Below are 20297 nucleotides of genomic sequence, written 5' to 3'. Positions count from 1 at the left end.
ATAAGCATATTTATAATTTGAAATGCATGAGGCTTTCTGGTGATGCTTGTCATTTAAACATTACTACTGATATTTTTATTTGAGAAAATGCTCATGTGACCAACTATGGATAAAGTAGCTTCTGCAAAATCCCTAAACAGACCTCAGCTCAGCAACTTTGACAATATCTAAAGAAAGCCTCTGTCACAAAACTATGCTAGGCAAGGGGGCCAGGGGAGAGGTTTGAGTTTCAGAGTAAAGAAAGTAGATCATGTAGAGCTTGTAAGCCAGGATAATGAGTTAAGATTTTGTTCTAACTTTGAAAAGAAAATGCTGGAGTTTTTAGAACAGAGAAGTGACATGATCTGATTTACATTTTAAAATATTGCCTTGTCTGCTTTATGGAAATTTGTGTTGCTGGGATGAAAGGTTGGAGCAAGGAGATGAGTTAGGAGGATATTTGAGAGGATAGTTGGGTTTTTTAGTAGAATAGAATAGAAAGGAATGGAACAAATAAGGAGGAGATAGGGAAGATCCAAAATTCCATATTATCCAACACATATTTAAGATGATCTTTACTTATTTATTATTTATATTTTATTTATGTATTTGAGAGAGAGAGAGCACAAGCAGGGGAAGGGGGCAAGGAGAAGGAGAAGCAGGTCTCCTATGGAGCAGAGAGCCCGACATGCACTCAATCTCAGGACCTCAAGATCATGACCTGAGCCAAAGGCAGACACTTAACTGATTGAGCCACTCAGGTGCCCCTTAAGTTGCTATTTTTTTTTAAAGATTTTATTTATTTATTCATGAGAGACACAGAGAGAGGCAGAGATACAGACAGAGGGAGAAGCAGGCTCCCTGCGGGGAGCCTGATGTGGGACTCCATCCCAGAACCCTGGGATCACAACCTGAGCCAAAGACAGATGCTCAACCTCTGAGCCACCCAGGTGTCCCTAGACAACCTCATTGTCCAATCATATTGTGATGGCAAGGAGGCTGCCCGGTATATGACTGTGGGATTTCTGGGAGCATTTTGTACAATGATGGTGTTTAAAGTCACAGGACTAGATAGAGGCTATAACCTACATCCATTGTGCAGATAGACAGAAACGAGGGTGTGCCCAGGATAAAGCTCTCATTTCTTACAGCCTTTAGAATCAAGGAGGCACCAACCAGGAAGAATTAGAAGCCAATGTTCATGAGACAAGAGGAAAACCAGTGAGTGTGCATCGTTGTGGAAGCCAAGGGATAGGGGTTTCAAGAATGAAAGAATGAGTGCCACAGTTTTAGTCATTTCTCTAGGTGAAGGAGACAGAGAAATGGGGCAGTAGGACAAACAGGGGATGAAGCAGTTTCCTTATAAGGTGGGAAATGTTAAAACATGTATTGATGGGAAGAATTCAGTGGAGGACAGGACATAGGCAGTGTATGAGACAGGATAAGTGGCAAATTAAAAATTTTGAAGATGTAAGAGGTGGTAGCCACAATGCCATCGGAGGCCTTGGTCTTTGAGGGAAACAGGGTATCTGCTGCTTGGCTAAAGGGAGGAGGCTGAAAATATGGGGATCAGACCTGCTCATCCCTTGAGAAACATTTTTAATTATTAAGTTTGTTGCATCCTACTAGTTCTATGTTGGCTTTAGTCTCTTCTAAGTACTAAACAGAATTTGAGGAGCCGACCTAAACAGTGGCTGGCGTGTCTCTGTGACTCTTCGTTGTCTTGTGTAACTGGCAACTCCAGAACCTTTGGCCTATGGCAGTGTGGTGGAAGGAATACATCTGGCTCTGCTCCGCCCTGCACACAAATTTGCAGTTGTTGGAAAACCACTGTGTTTCCTAAATGCCTTTGCTTCTTTATTCTCAAAGATTTTTAACAGGCAGACATTTTCAACTCACAGGTCTTTTGCTTGTGACAGAGATGAATAAACACAAGTAAGAGTCAAACAAAGAAACAAAAAACGATTTTGAGCATTTCCCATCATTTGCTCTCCAGCTGCCTAAGAGAAGGAGGGTTTTTGTTGCTGGGACAGCATTACCAGAATCTGGCTTTGCGGGACTGGAGGGGGTGAGAATAGTGGCAATGTAGAAAAGGTGTCAGAATGGTGTAGAGGCTGTGAAGGGAAACAGGGAGAGAAATCTATAAAGGTGAGTGAAAAGGGAAGAAATAGCAACACCTTGAACCCTGCAGATACTTTTGGGAATTTGCAAGCTGGGGGGAAAAAAAGGAAGGGAGACAGGCAGAGAATACACTGCTGCTAGCATGAGAGGGATTTTGGTAGGGAAGCAAGAGCCTGAGAGCACTCAAAGTGGCTTTTCACCACCTCCCTTGGTAGGAGAGATTTGGGGAGAGAAACTTGTTACTTTGAATGTTTTTAGAGTCATCTTTTTGTTTCTTCTGAATGTGACACTGTGCAGTCTCAAGACCTAGAGGTTTTATTAGGATTAAAATTCAACTGCTTCAGCATTTTCTGATGCACATTTGCACAATGTCAGGCATGGGGCTCAGCGCCCTGAGAGACAAAGGGTAAACTGTCCCACCCTCATCCCTCATCCTCTGGCAGTGCCCTCAAGTGGTAGAAACAGACACGTGCATGCACTGCTAAGTGATCCTAATCAATAGTTCTGGAAATAAAGGCAGAAGTCAAAATATATAAGGTACTGGAGAATTTTCAGAGGTACCATTTTTTTGGGGGGGGTGTGAGTTCTTTATTCTAACAGTTTCAATTTAAACCAGTATTCGTTGTGAAATATTTGTCCAGATGAGGGAAATGTTCCAAATGGTTATTGATAGATTAGTTCTTGTCTAAATGCATCATTTGAAAACTCTGTTTCAAGTGGTTTAAAATAACCCTAAATACTGTGGACTATGTAATCAGGAAATGAAAATGATCACTTTGGGCCTGATGGTGTTTTTTTTTCTTCATTCTATCCAGAGAATATTTCTGATTATTAGGTTAAGAAGATGTTTTCAGTATTTTAGAGACTAGGACAAGACTCAAAAGATCAATTGCAATTTTGCTTTTAACTTTCAATGAATGTTGGCTATTAACAAGTTCTTGGCCTTGTTTTCAGAAATTTTTTTGTTTTGTTTTGTTTTCAGAAATTTCTTGTCTATACTGTCTAATCTGTACATATTTTCTCTTTCCTCTCCAGAGAAGGTTGTAACTAACGCATCTTTATATATTTTGTTCATTGCTTTCTCTTTGTCATTTTGTTTCACTGCTGGATATCTTCTACGAAGAACAGTAGTAGTTGGCATACAGGGGTGGCTTAATAAATATTTGTGGCATGAATGGATAAAGTCAATGGAAAAAGTGAGAGACAGACTTTTCTATCCTTCACATTGCCTAGTAGCAGATCCTCAAATATTAAGTGATTTGAATTGATTACCATCAGTTCTAACCAGTTGCGTGAATAGAGATGCACGTCAAAACTAAAGACTGTAACCATCTCTCTTTTACAGTCAATGACTCTCCAGTTGTAATTGGTAGTGTTCATAAGCTCTAGTTTTGCAGCAAAAGTGTCACTGCACCTCAGATTGTCATTTCATCATTGAATATGAGGTTCTCACCTCACTAGCTAGAGAATTTCAGTTGAATTGATCAATATATGCATTTCCAAAATGAGGGAGAGTTGAAGGGAGATCACAATTAGGCAGAGAGCCCTGAGAACAACCTATCAAGGTTTATAATGGTGCTTAAATTCTATCAGGCACACTATAAAACCTATGAAGAAAGTGTTATAAAAAATAATTGGACAAAGGATAGGTATTGAACACAATGATAGAATGACTAAATGTCCCTGATATCACCAAACATGATATGGAACATGAAGATTCTGGCTCTAGAAAGTCAAAATTACATTTTAAAAATAAGTACTTGATTTCTAAAGTGTTTTTATAATAAATTTACATTATGAATTAGATATGAAAATCTTAGGGTGGTACAAACATTCAAAAATAAGTGCATGCTAACACATAAAGAAGACTGTTTTTCAAATTGGTGAAAATGGAGAGAAATGATAAAAACAGGTCTCTTACCAGCAATCCTAAATTTGATATTCCTAAAACAAATGAATGATCTGACTTGATAAAAATGATTTTATCATTTTTGATTTGAGAAATCATAATCATGATTTGACTTCATAAATGATTTTTATCATTTTATGACTCTTTCATTTAACTATAAATAGTATTGCATGAAGTAATAATACACAGTGATTGGGTTCAGTCATATCGCTTGATTTTCATTTCAAAATATGAACTTTGCAACCTATATCCCAGGTCTCTAGAGCATGAGGATTCCTTTCAATCAAAACTCAGAACACCTTTCACTTACTTGTCAGAGTTCTCAACTTGAAATTTGGTCTCATATGGCAGCTGTCAAAGCTTGACAACTGATATTTCAAAGGGTTGACCTAAGGGACATTACAACCATTTATTTCTATAGGTTCTCTAAAATTCTACCTTTCTAGGAGGGCAGACAGACAGCAAGCCAGGTAACTGGACTCTATTATTCTGTTCATAGAAACACTTTCACTGAACTAGGATTTAACATTTTGTCTTAAGGCTTATAATTGGTTGACCTAAGAGAAGGTCATATAATGTTATAGGTATCATCTATTGTAGTGTTTAGCATGTCTTATACACAGAACCTGCAAGTTAAGTTCCCTTAAAGGTCGAAGATTTTGTTTTCTTTACTTATCCTTTTATTTTTCTTTTCTGCTGAGTTGTGCTTCTTCGGAATAAGGAGTGCGAGCAAAATTAGCCATTTTCTCTTTCGCCTCAGACACTACGAAGTATATTACTGAGTTTTATGTTCCCTTACTTTCTTTTTCCATGCTTAAGATACTACTAACTCTTTTAAAAATTAGGCAAGATTTATTCTCAAAACAGACACAATCTCAATTGAAATTTGTTTACTCAGATTTTGAAATTTGTGTTTCTAATACAGTATTCAACCATATATAAATCAGTATTTGTGTTTGCTAAAATTTATTCAGTATAAATAACCACCTACACATCATAACAAAAATCATACTTTATCAATACTGTATCCGTAGTAAGATTATCACCATGAGTACACAGTTTGACATCATGAATTGAGCATGGTTTTAGATTCTTTAGATAAATCTGTGTTCTGGATTCTCCACGAATTAACAGATTAACTGATCTCATCTTGAGCAACTGACCTAAGCCTTTGTTCCTTTATTTGTAAAATACAAATCAGTAACAGCATCTAACAAAAGTTGCCTCAGACATTCTAAACAATATATGGGAGGTAAGTTGACTGGCATTTTAGAATATAGAGCTTCCCTTTCAATACCATCTACTGTGTTCCATAAATAGTAATAACCATATTTTTTATAAAACCATGCTTTCTAAGCATTAAAATAAAATTTGAAAATTAAGCTTTCTTCTTAGAGTTCTGCAAATTCCTTAAAATCATTTCATTGTTCAAAAAGCAAAATAATGTCATTTTGTAACAGAGTTCTGGTAATTGTAGACATTCATATTCCTGGATCTTTGATAAAGGGATAGTTTATTACTTTATAAATCCACATTTTTAAGGTACTTGGCTCTCTAATGTATCCATCAGTTCACTATTAAAGTGAAATCAGGACATTTCACAGGGCAATATTGTAAAGATTTAATCCTAGTGGGTAGTTTTTTGAAATGTAAGCTTCACAACAGAAGACTTGTGAATGTTTACAATGAAATTAATCAGTATTATATGTATTGGATTTTTTCTTAACATAGAAAGTGAAAATGCCTATTTCCAAAATTTCTTATTTATTTTCAAAGATTTTATTTATTTATTTGAGAGACAGAAAGAGAGCACAAGCAGGGTCTGGAATGGGCAGAGGGAGAGGGAGAAGGAGACTCTGCACTGAGCAGGGAGCTTGACATGGGGCTGGATAGGACTCCCAGATCATGACCTGAGCCAAAGGCAGCCACTTAACTAACAGATTGAGCCATCCAGGTACACATATAAACTTTCTTTAAAACTACATGAGAGGGATGCCTGGGTTGCTCAGCGGTTGGGTGTATGCTTTCAGCTCAGGGAGTGATCCTGGATTTCTAGGATCGAGTCCCACATGGAGCTCCCTTCATGGAGCCTGCTTCTCCCTGTGCCTGTGTCTCTGCCTCTCTCTTTCTGAGTCTCCCATGAATACATAAATAAAATCTTAAAAAAAAAAAAACTACATGAGCATATGTTGACATCTGGAGAAAAATACTTTGGAATTAACTTCTGAAACGATATAAATCAATAAAGCAAGTACTCTTTGAGTATTTATAAAGTTAGGCCCTATTCTTATATCTTATATCATTAATGAATGCTTAAAACAACCATTTGAAGCTTATACTGTCATTATTAAGATATTCTCAAATGAAGAAACTGAGGCACAGAGAGATTTTATAATTTGCCCAGAGCCATACACTTTACAGAAAAAGGACTTGGATGAAACCCAAATCTATCTGACTCAGAACTCTGTGCTCTGCAACAGTAAGCTCTAAATACTCAAAAAATATATAGTTGAGCTCTAAAGATAAGACACAGATGAACAAAGGGACTGGAGTATAAGGTCTTGCTGCTGCTACTTTTTTTTTTTTTTTTTTTTTTTTAAGATCTTGCTTCTTCCTCAGTCTGCTAATAACTAGCTGGGGGTTCTTAGGTAAGTTACCTCACCACTCAAAAATTCAGTTCTCTTCTGTATATGATTAGACAGTTGAAACATAAGCTTTCTAAATTCCCATCTGATGTGGTGCATGGGTGGCTCAGTCGGTTAAGTGTCTGCCTTTGGCTCAGGTCATGATCTCAGGGTTCTGGGATCGAGCCCTATGTCAGCTCCCTGCTCAGCAGTGTTTGTTCTTCTTCTTCTGTCCCTCCCCTCTGCTTGTACTCTCATAAATAAATAAATTAATTAATAATAATTAATTAATAAATTAATTTTTAGAAAGTCCCATTTGATTATCAAGCTCTATACATCAGATATCTTTGCTTTTACATCATACAAGCTTGGGGGAAAATGTGGTTATGGAAAACAGTTGCCACGTCTTTTCTCTGGTCTATTCCCAATGTTGGGGATATTGTCTTGTAAAACTCATTTTCAACTTCAAGAGAGTTACAGTTGTCCAGAATCACCACCTCTCACCTCACTTGTTATAGTTGATGCTTCCTGTCTTTATTTCTTTGCCTTTTTGTAATGATTTCAGGTGGTCGAACCCTGTTCAAGGTTCTCTGTCCCTCTCTAATCTCCATAACTGACTATCAAAGAATGCCTGTCAAAACTGCTATATCTATCAACACTAGCACCTGTTTGCCCCAGAAGAAGCCTGATGAAGCAGGGTTTTCTGTTTGTTTTGGTTTTGCTTTATATTTGCAGCCCCTTCTTTCTAGGGCTTAGTCAAATGTGTGCTAGGGAGGGGCACCTGATGGCTGAGTCAGTAGAGCATGTGACTCTTGATCTCAGGGTTGTAGGTTTGAGCCCCATGTTGGGTATGGGATTATTAAGAAACAAAATCTTAAAATATATGTATATATTTTATATATGTGTGTGTGTTTCCCCACATATGCATTAGGGGAAAAGAGTATAAGATGAATGACAGAACTGCCTTGCACTCTAGCCCAAGTCAATTGTCCATGAACTGGTATTTTACACACTCTCTATCCCTTAGTATGAATTTTTATTCCAAATATCCTGATCCTTCCTGTAAATAAGTCCAAAACAAGCCAGTGTCAAAAACTATCCAAATATGCTTAGGACATATCAGTAATAAAATTCTAAAGTGACCACAGTTTGACTAACAAAGATAGAAAACCACCTGTGTTGTGTAGGCAAAAGACTGTCATAAGCCACTATCCTTCTGGACTGTTACTATGGTTTAGTGATTCAGAATTTGGGCTAAAGTGTATCTATCCATATGAGGCCAATACACACCAGAAACGGAATGAATAAAACACAGTCTAAAAAGTCAATGTAGTATAATAAAAAATTTGTACTTTGGGATTAGATCTTGGTTACCATCCAAGTCTTTCACTTGCTTGGTGGCTTTGACTCATCTGTGCCTCTGGAGTCTCATCTATATAAAATGGGGATGATTTTATATAAGAGAAAGTTGTGAGCTCTATGCTATATAAAATACATAAAGTGTAGAAATACAATAAATTCTGGTTATTATTATTAACAATTTTACAGAGTATAATTTGAGTAGGTAAAAGGAGAAACAAAAGAGATCATATGATTGGACAAGCAAAGTGCATCAGACCCTATTACCATGATATATAACTTCTCTCCTGAGACAGTTTCATAAACTAGTTATCTCTATCATGTTGCTACTGCATGGGGATGATGAAGGTTTTATTTGTATAAAAATTAGCATTAACATAAATCTATATATTGAATACATTTCAAGTCATAAATACCTCCTTTTACATTCCTGTTAAAACTGAAGTGTGTAAACAGTGTAATAATTTGCCAGTACTGATTCAATAAGAACAAAACACAGTATCAGGCCAATTAGTCATACAACAGCAGTGATCCTGTATCTCTAGAGAGAGTACCACCTATTCCCCAGCCTGTAAGGCAGATCGGAGTGCAGCAGTAAAATTCAACACAGAACTATTACATCTCCATGTACCATCTCAGCCACAGGCATTCTTCTTTGAAACTCTTGTCCAAAGGGATGGACATTTGAAAAAGAGGAAAATTTTTTAGTTCTGCGAAATATTAAAAAGCAGTTTGGAAGACTGTCCTAGGAGCTCCTTCTTAAAATATAACTCTAGTATACCTGAAAGCAGCTCCAGTTATGGGGAGAAGACATCTAAGGTGTCAACTGTCTGAGTTCAATTTTTCAAAAACAAATGCATTAGTGTCTGCAGGCTCTTATAATTTTTGTCTTATTGCTCTATGATTCAGTTATGAATTAATAAAATCTGTACTTCAGGGAGATGTTGAATATAACTTTTAAAATAAGAGCAACATCCTGTTCAGTTAGCTTTCATTAAAAAATCATCTTTATGATTTATCAAATGTGCCTACAATAATGATTTCCCAAATGCACCGAAATAGAATATATATGCAATTAACCACAGGAGATGATGCTTTGCAGAATCCTATGAATGTTCTGAATCTAAACTGATTTTTTAACTAAATATTCATATGAAAAAGATTCACTTAAAAAGACAATTTCAATCTGAGCAACATCAGTGAAGCATAAATAAGACCATTATTTCTGCTTTTTGTGTTTGTGAGCCTTGGTATTTCAAATTCTGTGTCTGCACATATAGTACATAAACTCTGTCCTTGGAAAATTTAATATGAATCACAGGCGAATATAGATACTAAGTTTGAAAAAAGATATAGAAAAAAATAGGAAGAAGTCAAAATATCTCTGTTATCATAAAGCCACTCAAAATGTTATTGTTAATGGCTAAAGAAGAATATATTACATCTATATCTCATTTATGAAAATAGATTATTTACTTATGAAACAGCATTGGATACAGATATCCATATTTTCTGTAACAATCTTAATTTTATGTTTTCTATAACTTTGGCTCTAGTTATATCCTAAATTTTCCAATATTTAGCAAATAAAATCATTTAGTCAGAAGTAGTAATACTTACAAAAATTAGCAAAAGCCAAAGAAAAATGATGGTGTTAATAATTTGAAAATTGGCAAGACAAACTACAAAAGTAAATGAAGGTCTATTTTTTCCCTAAATCTGATAAACATGAATTTATAAGATATTGAGGAAAGTCACATGTTTAATATTATTAAAATGCCCATACTACCCAAGGCAATCTATGGATTTAATGCAATCCCTATCAAATTTCTTAACAAACTAGAACAAATAATGCTAAAATTTGCATGTAAATACACACAAAAAGACCCCAAAAGCCAAAGCAATCTTGCAAAAGGAGAATGAAGCTGGAGGTATTACAATCACAGATTTCAAGACATACCACAAAGCTATAGTAATCAAAACAGTATGGTACTAGCACAAAAACAGACATAGAGAGAAACTGAACAGGATAAAGAATCCAGAAATGAACCCATGATTTTATGGCCAATTAATCTACAACAAAGGAGGCAAGAATATACAATGTGGAAGAGTCTCTTCAACAAATAATGTTGGAAAAACTGGATGGCTACATGCAAAAGAATGAAACTGGATCACTTTCTTACCCCGTACACAAAAATAAATTCAAAATGGATTAAAGACTTAATATGAGACCTGAAACCATAAAACTGTAAAAGAGAACACAGGCAGTAATCTCTTTGACGTTAACTGTAGAAATATTTTTCTAGATATGTCTGCTCAGTCAAGGGAAACAAAAGCAAAATTAGACTATTGAGACTATACCAAACTGGAAAGCTTTTACATAACAAAGGAGACTGTCAACGAAACAAGACAACATACTGAATGGGGAAAGGTATTTGCAAATAATATATTCAATAAGGAGTTAATATCCAAAATATATATAGGATTCATACAATTCAATACCCAAAAAACAATCTAATTAAAAATTGGGTGGAAAATAAGAACAGAAATACTTATTCCAAGTAAGACATACACATGGCTGATGGACACACGAAAATATGCTTAACATCTCTAATCATCATGGAAATGCAAATCAAAACCACAGTGAAATTTCACTTTACATCTGTCAGAATGGAAAAAAAAAAAAAACAACACCCACAATAAATAATGTGTTGCTATGGATGTGGAGACAAAGGAACCCTCCTGCGCTGTTGGTTGGAATGCAAGGTGGTACAGCCACTGTGGAAAGTTTGGAGGGTCCTCAAAAGATTAAAAATAAAAATACCATATGATTAAGTAATCCCACTACTGGGCATTTACCCACAATAAACAAAACCACTAATTCAAATAGATACGTGCACTTCTATGTTTACTGCAGCATATTTACTACAGCTGACATATGGAAGCAATCCAAGTGTACATCCAGAGATAAATGGATAAGGAAGATGTGGTACACATGCAGACATAAAATGGAGTATTATTTAGCCATAAAAATTTAAATCTTTTCATTATAACAACGTGGATGGATCTAGAGAGTATAATCCTAAGTGAAATGAGTCAGAGAAAGACAAATACCATATGATTTCACTCATATGTAGAATTTGAGAATCAGAACAAACAAACAAACAAAAAAAAAGAGGCAAATAAAAAAACCAGACTCTTAAATATACAGAACAAACTGGTGATTACCCACAGGGAGATGGGTAGAAGGATGGGTAAAATAGATAAAGGAGATTAAGAGTAAACTTATTTTGATGAGCATTGAGTATGGGATTGTTAAATCATTATACTGTAGACCTGAAACTAATATAACACTGTATGTTAATTATACATGAATCCAAAATAAATAAAGTAAAATATTAGTATTCGACAACATTTACATTGGAAATAAATAAAACCACCCTGAGTTAAATTTATTATCCTTCCTCTTCTTCCACCCCTACTTCTTTTCCTTTCTCTTTTTGATAAATGTTTTCATCTGCTTTTCTCACCATAATGTCAACTCTTCAGAGGTGGGGATTCCTCTTTTTCGTCATTTCTATTTCCTTCTTGCATTTGATATGATGTATAGAGAAGCCACTCACTAATTTTTGTTGAATAAACATATAGGTAACTGAACAAATTATTTTTTATTGGTTGGTATGCCTACTATGTGTCAGATACTGTACTAGACAATATGTACTTATTTCAATGACAAAAACAATGCAATTCATATACTCCTTCCATTTTATAAATGGGAAAACTGGACTGCAAAAGCTTAACTAACTTGCCCATAATCTCCCATTGCTGGGAAGTAGCATAAGCAAAGTTTGAACTAAGCTCTTTCTACAGCTAAAGCATGCTCATGCACCGGCATATCATGCCACATTAAACCTGATCTCCTTTGATCTCCCCATTATGGAAATATAATGAAGTCAAGGGTCTCTATCACAAAATCTTCAGTTTGACCTGCCAAATGCACCAGAATAGAGACATAAATCAGAATAAAGTAAATCATATGGGTGATTGATATGATTCCACATTGACAGAATAACTTAGTTAAAAATATGTTGGTGTCAATTTAAAGGGCTGCCACATGAGGGGAAAAAAATTCATTTCAAATACACATTACTCCAAGAATATTTCAGATGATTCCAAACACTTACATAATATATCAATACAGAATCAAGTAATTTAATAAGAAAGCATAGATAGAGAATTTGATAGAATTGAGAAAAATATTGGTCTGAGAAATGTATACTATTAAGAGTGCATTAGTCAGAGTTTAGCAAGGCAGATAATATTATAAAAATTTGGCCTTCAGAGTAGTGGAAGGAGTTGGGAAAGTTATACAAGAGGGATTCTGAGAATCATAGGAGTTGCTAAATCGCTTCTCAGTTTATCTGAAGTGCTAGTGTGAGTTAACAATTTGCCCTCCAGCCAAGACTACCAGGAAAATAACTGTTGCTGCACAAGTTAGCTATTTTACTTATTGCACACCAAGGGGGTGCCCTAGCAAGAGGGTATTAAAAGTGAATTACTGGGATCCCTGGTTGGCGCAGCGGTTTGGCGCCTGCCTTTGGCCCAGGGCGCGATCCTGGTGACCCGGGATCGAATCCCACGTCGGGCTCCCGGTGCATGGAGCCTGCTTCTCCCTCTGCCTATGTCTCTGCCTCTCATTCTCTCTCTCTCTCTCTCTCTATCATAAATAAATAAAAAAAAATTAAAAAAAAAGTGAATTACTGTAAGATTTAGCTTTGTGTTAGTCAGTGTTATGCAAATAGGTATTTACTCTGAAAATAGGGAGAATCCAATGATTTGTATCTTACTAAATCTTTTTGAGAAAAAGGGAAAACTAGTCCAGTGGTAAAAACTATGATTGGCAAAGAGGCAACAATCACTCATATTAGCCAGTATTAAGGGACATTTGATTATTTTTGTAGTTAGGACGATGTTCTTGTTTTCCGTTCAAACGTGATTAAGGAGTGGTCTTGTGTTTGTTTTGATCCACCAGAGTCACAGTGACTTTTTTTTTTTAAGATTTTATTTATTCATGAGAGACACAGAGACATAGGCAGAGGGAGAAGCAGGCGCCTCACAGGGAGCCTGATGTGGGACTCGATTCCCAGACTGGGATCACGCCCTGAGCCAAAGGCAGATGCACAACCGCTGAGCCACCCAGGCGCCCCACAGTGACCTTCTCTAATGTTGATGTTTATGAAATATTAATGTTAAAGAGGAGAATACCAAGACCTTGCTGTGAGTTCCGGGCCAATTCCCAGATGTTAAAGGCTCTTTTCTCCTTATCCATAGCTTACAGAGAAATCCAAAGCATAACCATGAAGGAAAGTTCATGAAAAAAAGTTTAAAGTAGAATTACTGCTTCTGTGGTTCTGTGGACAAAAATCTGTTGGTGGATCTGCGCCCTGCTGGAAGTCAGTTGTAGCCATCATCAGACATGAAGTGTGAGAGAGAGCAAAGATGTGTCCAGGCACCACTGTTCTGAGATGGAAAAGTTGTCATTCCGTTTACACAGTAAGAAACTGAGTTATAGAGACCTTAAGTCACTTGCTCGTGGTCACCTACTTCTAACTAGAGGCACCAGGATTCAAAGAAGCAGTCTTGAAAAATCCATAGTCTTAACTACTGGTTTCTGCTAGATCTCAAAACAATAAATGCATTAAAAGATAGAATCACTGGTGCTTGGAAAAATTCCAATAAATGTAAAATATTTTAAAAACTTCTATCCTAGTCTATCAAAAGTTGGGAAGACCACTGTTGCAGAGAATGCATTAAGGAGGAGAGCCTTCAGGTATACTGCTGGGCTGGCAATGAGTTACCAAAGTCTTTAGAAGGTCATTGTCCTTATCTGGGCAGTTTACATAACATAGCAACTTTGCCTCTACAAATTGATCTTAAATAAAATAAAAAGCAGTTGAAATAAAAGCATCAGTGTGTAAAGAAAAAGAAAAAAAGCAGATATATGAGTATTTATATTATTGATAATAACATAAAATGGGAAACAATTTGTATGTCCATCAACAGATGAACAACTTGCAATATAAATTCTATCAAGTATTATGCAGCTGTGCAAATAATTAGATTTTTTATATGAATCTAGAAAGATATTTATGATAAATTCATATTTAAAAATGACTCAATGTTCATAGTGAAATCCTATTTTTAAACCAAAACAAGCAATGTTTCTCCAAGTATATTGATATTAGCATGAGCAAATAATGGAAGGATACATGCCATACTGTCAACATTGCTAACTTCAGAATAAAGAATGGGAAACGCAAGGAGTGCACCGAAAGAAGCATTATTAGTTTGTGCTCATCTTTATTTATATTTCTGGATTTTTTAATTTATTATTTTGAGCACATAGAATTTTTGCAACGAAATAAATAAAGAATGCTTCTGAGGAGGATAAAAGAATTTGATATTCCTTAAAAGTTTTTAAAAATTTTTACTGAAGTGGGAATTGATAAAGAAAAAAATTGTTCTGATGAAAAGAATCCTTCACATTAATAGAAATTTTTGTGATGGAATTGGAATCTTATAAAATATTCTAAAACAACTTGATACTGTACAATTTCACTCCATGGAAACCTTTAGGCTTTGCAAATATATAATGATCTCTATAAAAACATAGCAACACAAGAGAAATTTGAGTTGTTATATGTTCACAATATGTACATCTACGTAGAGATAGATATTTTTGTTTTCTCATTTCCTTTCTGTTCCAGCAACTATAAATTTTATGTTGGCCTCAGACTCTACAACAGGTGACTTTAAAAAATAGCTGTAGTCTAAATATGCTTAAGGGAATCAGAATTCTTTTTAGGATGTATCCATTTACAGAACCTAGGGAGGTCCTTTTTTAATGCAATATTTGTATTTTTGACATAGTTCTATTATGAAGACTAACATATAAGATGTTTAACTGGGTAATGATGTGTTCTTTAGGTCACTGCCTCTCAATTTAAAAAATAATGCTCAGTCATACATAATCAGTATTGTATAATATCCATACCTTGCAGCTGCTTGCATAATTAGACACACTGAATAATAGCTATCAAAGGACAATATTCAGATCACTTCCCTCCAAGAGAAATAGAGAGGGGAGAGAGAGAGAGAGAGAGAAAAGAGAGAGATAACACTTGGAAGCCACTCTGAAAAATTAATTTTCTAAGTATTTTTAATTCCAACATCTGAACTTGTATTTGAGACACAAGTATTAATATTATGCAAAGTGTGTGTGTGTATAGTACTCAAATATAACCTCCATTTTACTTAAATAAAATTCATCTGATTGAGTGATACATTTAAAGTGATAGCCAATTTGGTGAAAATGATAATGGGCCAGGGCGAAAGCTCATTTTAGTAATCTTATGGTTATCTTTGTAATAATATTAAGCCACACAGTGTTTTAAAAGGACCTAACTATAATTCAAATGTTTTGGCAATTAGACATTGTCATCTCATACATACACCTCTCTTATTTACCTTCTGTAATGCCCCTCTAAAAAGCGTTAATTTATAAAGTTATAATAATTACAAATGCATTTTCTTTTAAAAATCTATATGAATCTAAAAATCACTTTTCAAACATGGAACGCTTGCCATTTGACTGAAACGACCAATTTAACAAATAATGCATGGGGGATTATTAGGTCCTTTGAACATAGAATAGTTAAAATATCAAAAAAGGGTGTTCTACTAGAGCCTAATATATTATAGAGCTGTTGTACTGATAGAACCAGAAGTATATTTGCAAAATATATCCACTGAGAATAACTTCATGTCAAGGGTCAAATTTGCCATACTGTTAAGATTTTAAGGTAACCTTGTCCCATCTGAAATGCAAATACTCTCAGACCTGGTGGCCCATTCATTATGATGGTTCTTGAGCTCTGTTACAAGAGACAGCCAATGAAAATTATCTATTAACCTACTTGAAAAAAGCCATACATAATTAATGTCTGCAGATAAATAGCATTCACATTTTGACAAGGAGCATCAGTGCCAATAACTCTTCCACCCAGACAGTTTTATGTGTCTTCTCTTCACTAATTACCATTTTGGAAAGCTTTCAAGTGATATGTCTTATTATGGTAGAATAGTTTTCTGATAAAGTTCTGATATATGTGTCCTTATTTAAGGTGAATTCTAAGATGGCTGGGGTGAAAGTTAACAAAGTCAAGTGTTTGAATTTATAGATATATCCAGTTTGAAGGACTCCACTTCGTTGAAATATACCTAGAGGCAAGAAGCCCACTACCTATGGATGTTATTTGCTCCTTTAGAATTTAGTATCAAAAGACAACTTATGATGTAGGTGTGAATGCATTTTTCTTAAATATTTTACTCTTTAACGTTCAGAGCTAGTATTTTATCTTCACGCACTTGATTTTTATAACCTCATAAGAGATGGCTACTTGTGTGCAAAGAGATTCCAACATAAGATTAAAATTAAACAGTGACTGAAGGAAAATTGTAAGAAGTTATTTTCCTTTTTAACCTTTGGGAAATAAAACACTTGAGCCATGAATAAGCCATGAATAAGAATGGCCATGAATAAGAATATTTAATTCTGCCCCAAATTTGGCAAAACATGGTTTGTCTATTGCATTCACTTCTTACCTTACCTCTTCAAAATTTATGCCTTTTTCTGAAATGGTTTTTGCAAATCCATTAATGTATCAAATAATAAATCTAGTATAAGTCAGATTGTAGTGTATATTATTCTTTTCGTTGGCTGTTACATTATTCTACTACAAGAAATTCCTAGATACATCTTATTAGTACTTATCTATTTTAGTTTTTCTGATGCTCACAGACAGCTCCTATTGAATCCTATTCTATGGTTTATCCATATCCATATCTATTATCTATTAGTAGGATATGCACATCTTGACAGCTAGACTGAATTCAGCCACCTGAGTACCACTTAATGACACGTCATAAAATGCTTCATAATTTAATGAGATCGTTTCTTGTTTTTATCTTATCATAATGATATATCATAACAATTTATGTTAGATCATTAAAGTGTTGTAGTAGATTCAACTGCAAATCTCAAGTCTGTCAAAATATCAGTTGTTAAAAAGGGTAAGCTGACAGAGTTTCTTATCTTGAAAAAATACAGCCTGAGATGTGGACTATGTCAAGATTCAAGGACATTTTGATTCTTATGAAGAATCAATGATTTTTCATGATTCTTATGAAGGCCAAACGTATCCTAAGAAGTAGTCAAGTACATTTCAAAAGAAAAAAGTTTGATTGCTTTTTTAAATATGATATACTTTATAGAGCTTTATATGTTGATAAAGTCTTTATAAATTCTTGTGGTAATAATTTAAATGACCATAAAGGAAATTATTTCTTTTAGCAATATGTAGGCTTTCTTATATTTCTTAAATATTCCTAATGAATATATATACATATAAATCTATATCAAAATTGATATAAAAAGAAATAACAGGACAATGCTAATTTCATCACTTTGACTTCTATATTCATTCATTCACTGATATCTTGAGTCAGATATCTGACTCACACATTTTAGTAAACCAAGTAGGAATTTATCTAGCAAGACTTACAGAAACACAATAAATAAGAGCTGTCAAACAAATGAAGAGTGTAAAATGAGCATAATTCTATCTTAATTTTAAAAAAATACAGATAAAGCTAAACAATGTACATTTATTTGTATTTACATAAATTAAAATACTTGCCCAATACAAGATAATGGTTCTATGTGTGGAGAGAAAGGGATGTGTGATGCAGAGTATGGTACCCATATATTTATATAAAATCAAAATTCAGTTTATGTGTATGTGTGTTTTAGATATTCTTTGGTGCAGTTGATATATTTCATAATAAATTTCAAGTAAATTTTCATTAAAATGAAAAACTTGTATTAATGCTATATAATATCTATGATTGATGCTGGCCTACCAGGTGGCCTCAGGATAGCATAGTAGTATTATAACCAGAGAGGTGTGTTAGTTTCTGTTGCAAAATGTTAACACGTTCCTCATTTCCTTTTGAGCCCTAACCATCACTGTCCTTAAAGACTGCTCAAGGTAACTTAAGCCTTCTTTTTAGGACTTCCACAACTACCACACTGTTTGAGCCACCATAATCTCTTACCTAGATTTCTCCATTAGCTCTTTGAGTGTCTCTTTCTACCCTTTCCCTCTCCATTTTATTTCCAGAGCGGAAGCAAAAATAATTCTTTTAAACATTACCAGATTATGTGACTACACTGCTCAAAACCCTCCAAAAGCTCCTCATTCTCCTCAGAAAATATATGAAAATCTTTACAATGGCTATAGAACCAGGAATAACAATCCTTTTTCTATAAAGGACCAGAGAGTAAATATTTTAGGCCTTATAGATCTTTGTTCCAACTATTCAACTCTGCCGTTGTTGTATCACAAAAGCGGCTGTAGGCTATATGTAATCAAATTGGTGTGTCCTGTGTTTCAATAAACTTTATTTACAAAAAGAGTCTACAAGCCAGATTTAGCTCATAGGTTTTTGTTTACTGACTCCTGTCATAGATCATCTGAAACCTTGTCTCTGTGACATCATTTCTTATTATTCTCCTCATTCATACAGCACAAACTAAAGGGCTCCCCAGTGTTACTAAATTACAAAACATAAACCTACTGTAGGGTCTTCATTTGGGTTGTTTCTCTTCTTGGAATACTCTTCTTGTGTATATCCAGTTGGTTAAAATCCTTCATCTTTTCAATTTTTTGCTCATATCACACCCTCTCAATGATACCTAACCTAACAGCCATTATTTAAAATCTCAACTAATCCTCATCCCCAGAACTCTCAATCTCTTGTATCTTGGCTTCCCTTTTTTGACTACTTTTTTTTTTTTTAATTCCTTTTATTTGACTACTAAAGAAACTCAATCAGCAGTTCTAAGCTTGATTTGCAAAATTGTGGAACTTTTCACAGTAACGACTATTTCATGACTTTTTCTTGTATAGCTCTGTAGTATTTTTTGTTTGTTTGTTTAAGATTTTATTTATTTATTCATGGGAGACACTGAGAGAGAGAGCCAGAGACAGAAGCAGAGGGAGAAGCAGGCTCCAGACAGGGAGCCCCATGTGGGACTCAATCCCTGAACTGCGGGATTATGCCGAGGCAAAGGCAGTTGCTCAACTGCTGAGCCACCCAGGCCTAACTCTGCAGCATGTTTTATATTCTAAAACAGGTTTATAAAAATGAGATGGTGAATTCCTATGTGTAGCAGTCAACAGAGTAAATATGAATATCAATCTAATGAGATCTGGGTATATTAAAATATCTTAGTAAGAAGTGCATACTGCCAACGAGACTACGTCTATTTACTATTTTTATTTCTAATATATACTATTAGTATATAATTTCAATGAGAAACAAGTGAAATGAGTGTATATTTCCTTTGTTTGCATGTGTGTTTGTATATTTATATAGATGCAATTACACAAACTTCTGTGAAATGCTGGGATTCTTCTCTATCACTCTATTTTTTAGAGAGTATTTCTATAGAATTGCTTAAAAACATAAAAAAAATCTTAAAAGTTTGGAGTTAAAATGATTAAGTCAAAGAGATGCTAAGATTACTAAGAAATAATGTTAAAATAACTGAGAAATGAAAACATTTCTGTATTTCCACGTTCCTGTATTGATTCTCCTCCAGACCAAATGGATCAATTAATATGAAATTGTTATAGAACCATGGCCTATTAAATATACAGAAGAACATGCACTTGCTTAGCAAGCATTTAGGGATTTTCAAATTAAAGATGGTTGTAAAATTTAATTATACATATTAACTTCATTTGGATGAATTCTCCTCCCTTCCCATTAGACTTTTATCAAAGGGTTTTACTCAATTAAGTGAAGATTTCTCTGTAGTTCCATGGTTATACTTCACCCCATGTCAAAATCTCAAATCACGTTTATACAGGCGGGCTTCCTTATGGAATTACCATTTCATTAAGGTAAGAATTAGAAAAATATAATAATATATATATACACAAATATATTTTTTCATATATTTACTTAAGATGATTTTTTCATTAAGGGTTTTATATCAGAGTGAATATTTTTGTTTTTCTTTTCTTTTATTTAATATCAGATGGATGACAATAGCTGCTATAGTCTTGGTGGCTCTTGGAAATATCTGATTCACAACCAGAGAAAAGAGAAATTACTCATCTATATCTTTGTGTAACTTGTTTATACAGCTTCATAGCAAGGCTTGTTTTTCATTCTTA

General features: G+C 34.6%; 1 long non-coding RNA gene across 1 annotated transcript in view; it reads left to right on the top strand.

The window, feature by feature from the left end:
• Positions 1–2028: 2028 nt before the first annotated feature.
• The window catches only part of LOC125753419 (uncharacterized), a 91204-nt gene continuing 72935 nt past the window's right edge, over positions 2029–20297 (top strand). The window contains exon 1 of the long non-coding RNA XR_007405207.1: positions 2029–2127. This is a non-coding gene — a long non-coding RNA (uncharacterized LOC125753419). The remainder of the gene's footprint in view (positions 2128–20297) is intronic.

Source organism: Canis lupus, chromosome 23, assembly GCF_003254725.2.
Source record: "Canis lupus dingo isolate Sandy chromosome 23, ASM325472v2, whole genome shotgun sequence".
Lineage (NCBI taxonomy): Eukaryota > Metazoa > Chordata > Mammalia > Carnivora > Canidae > Canis > Canis lupus.
Note: the sequence above shows the minus strand (reverse complement) of the source record. Positions and strands in the feature narration are given on the sequence as shown.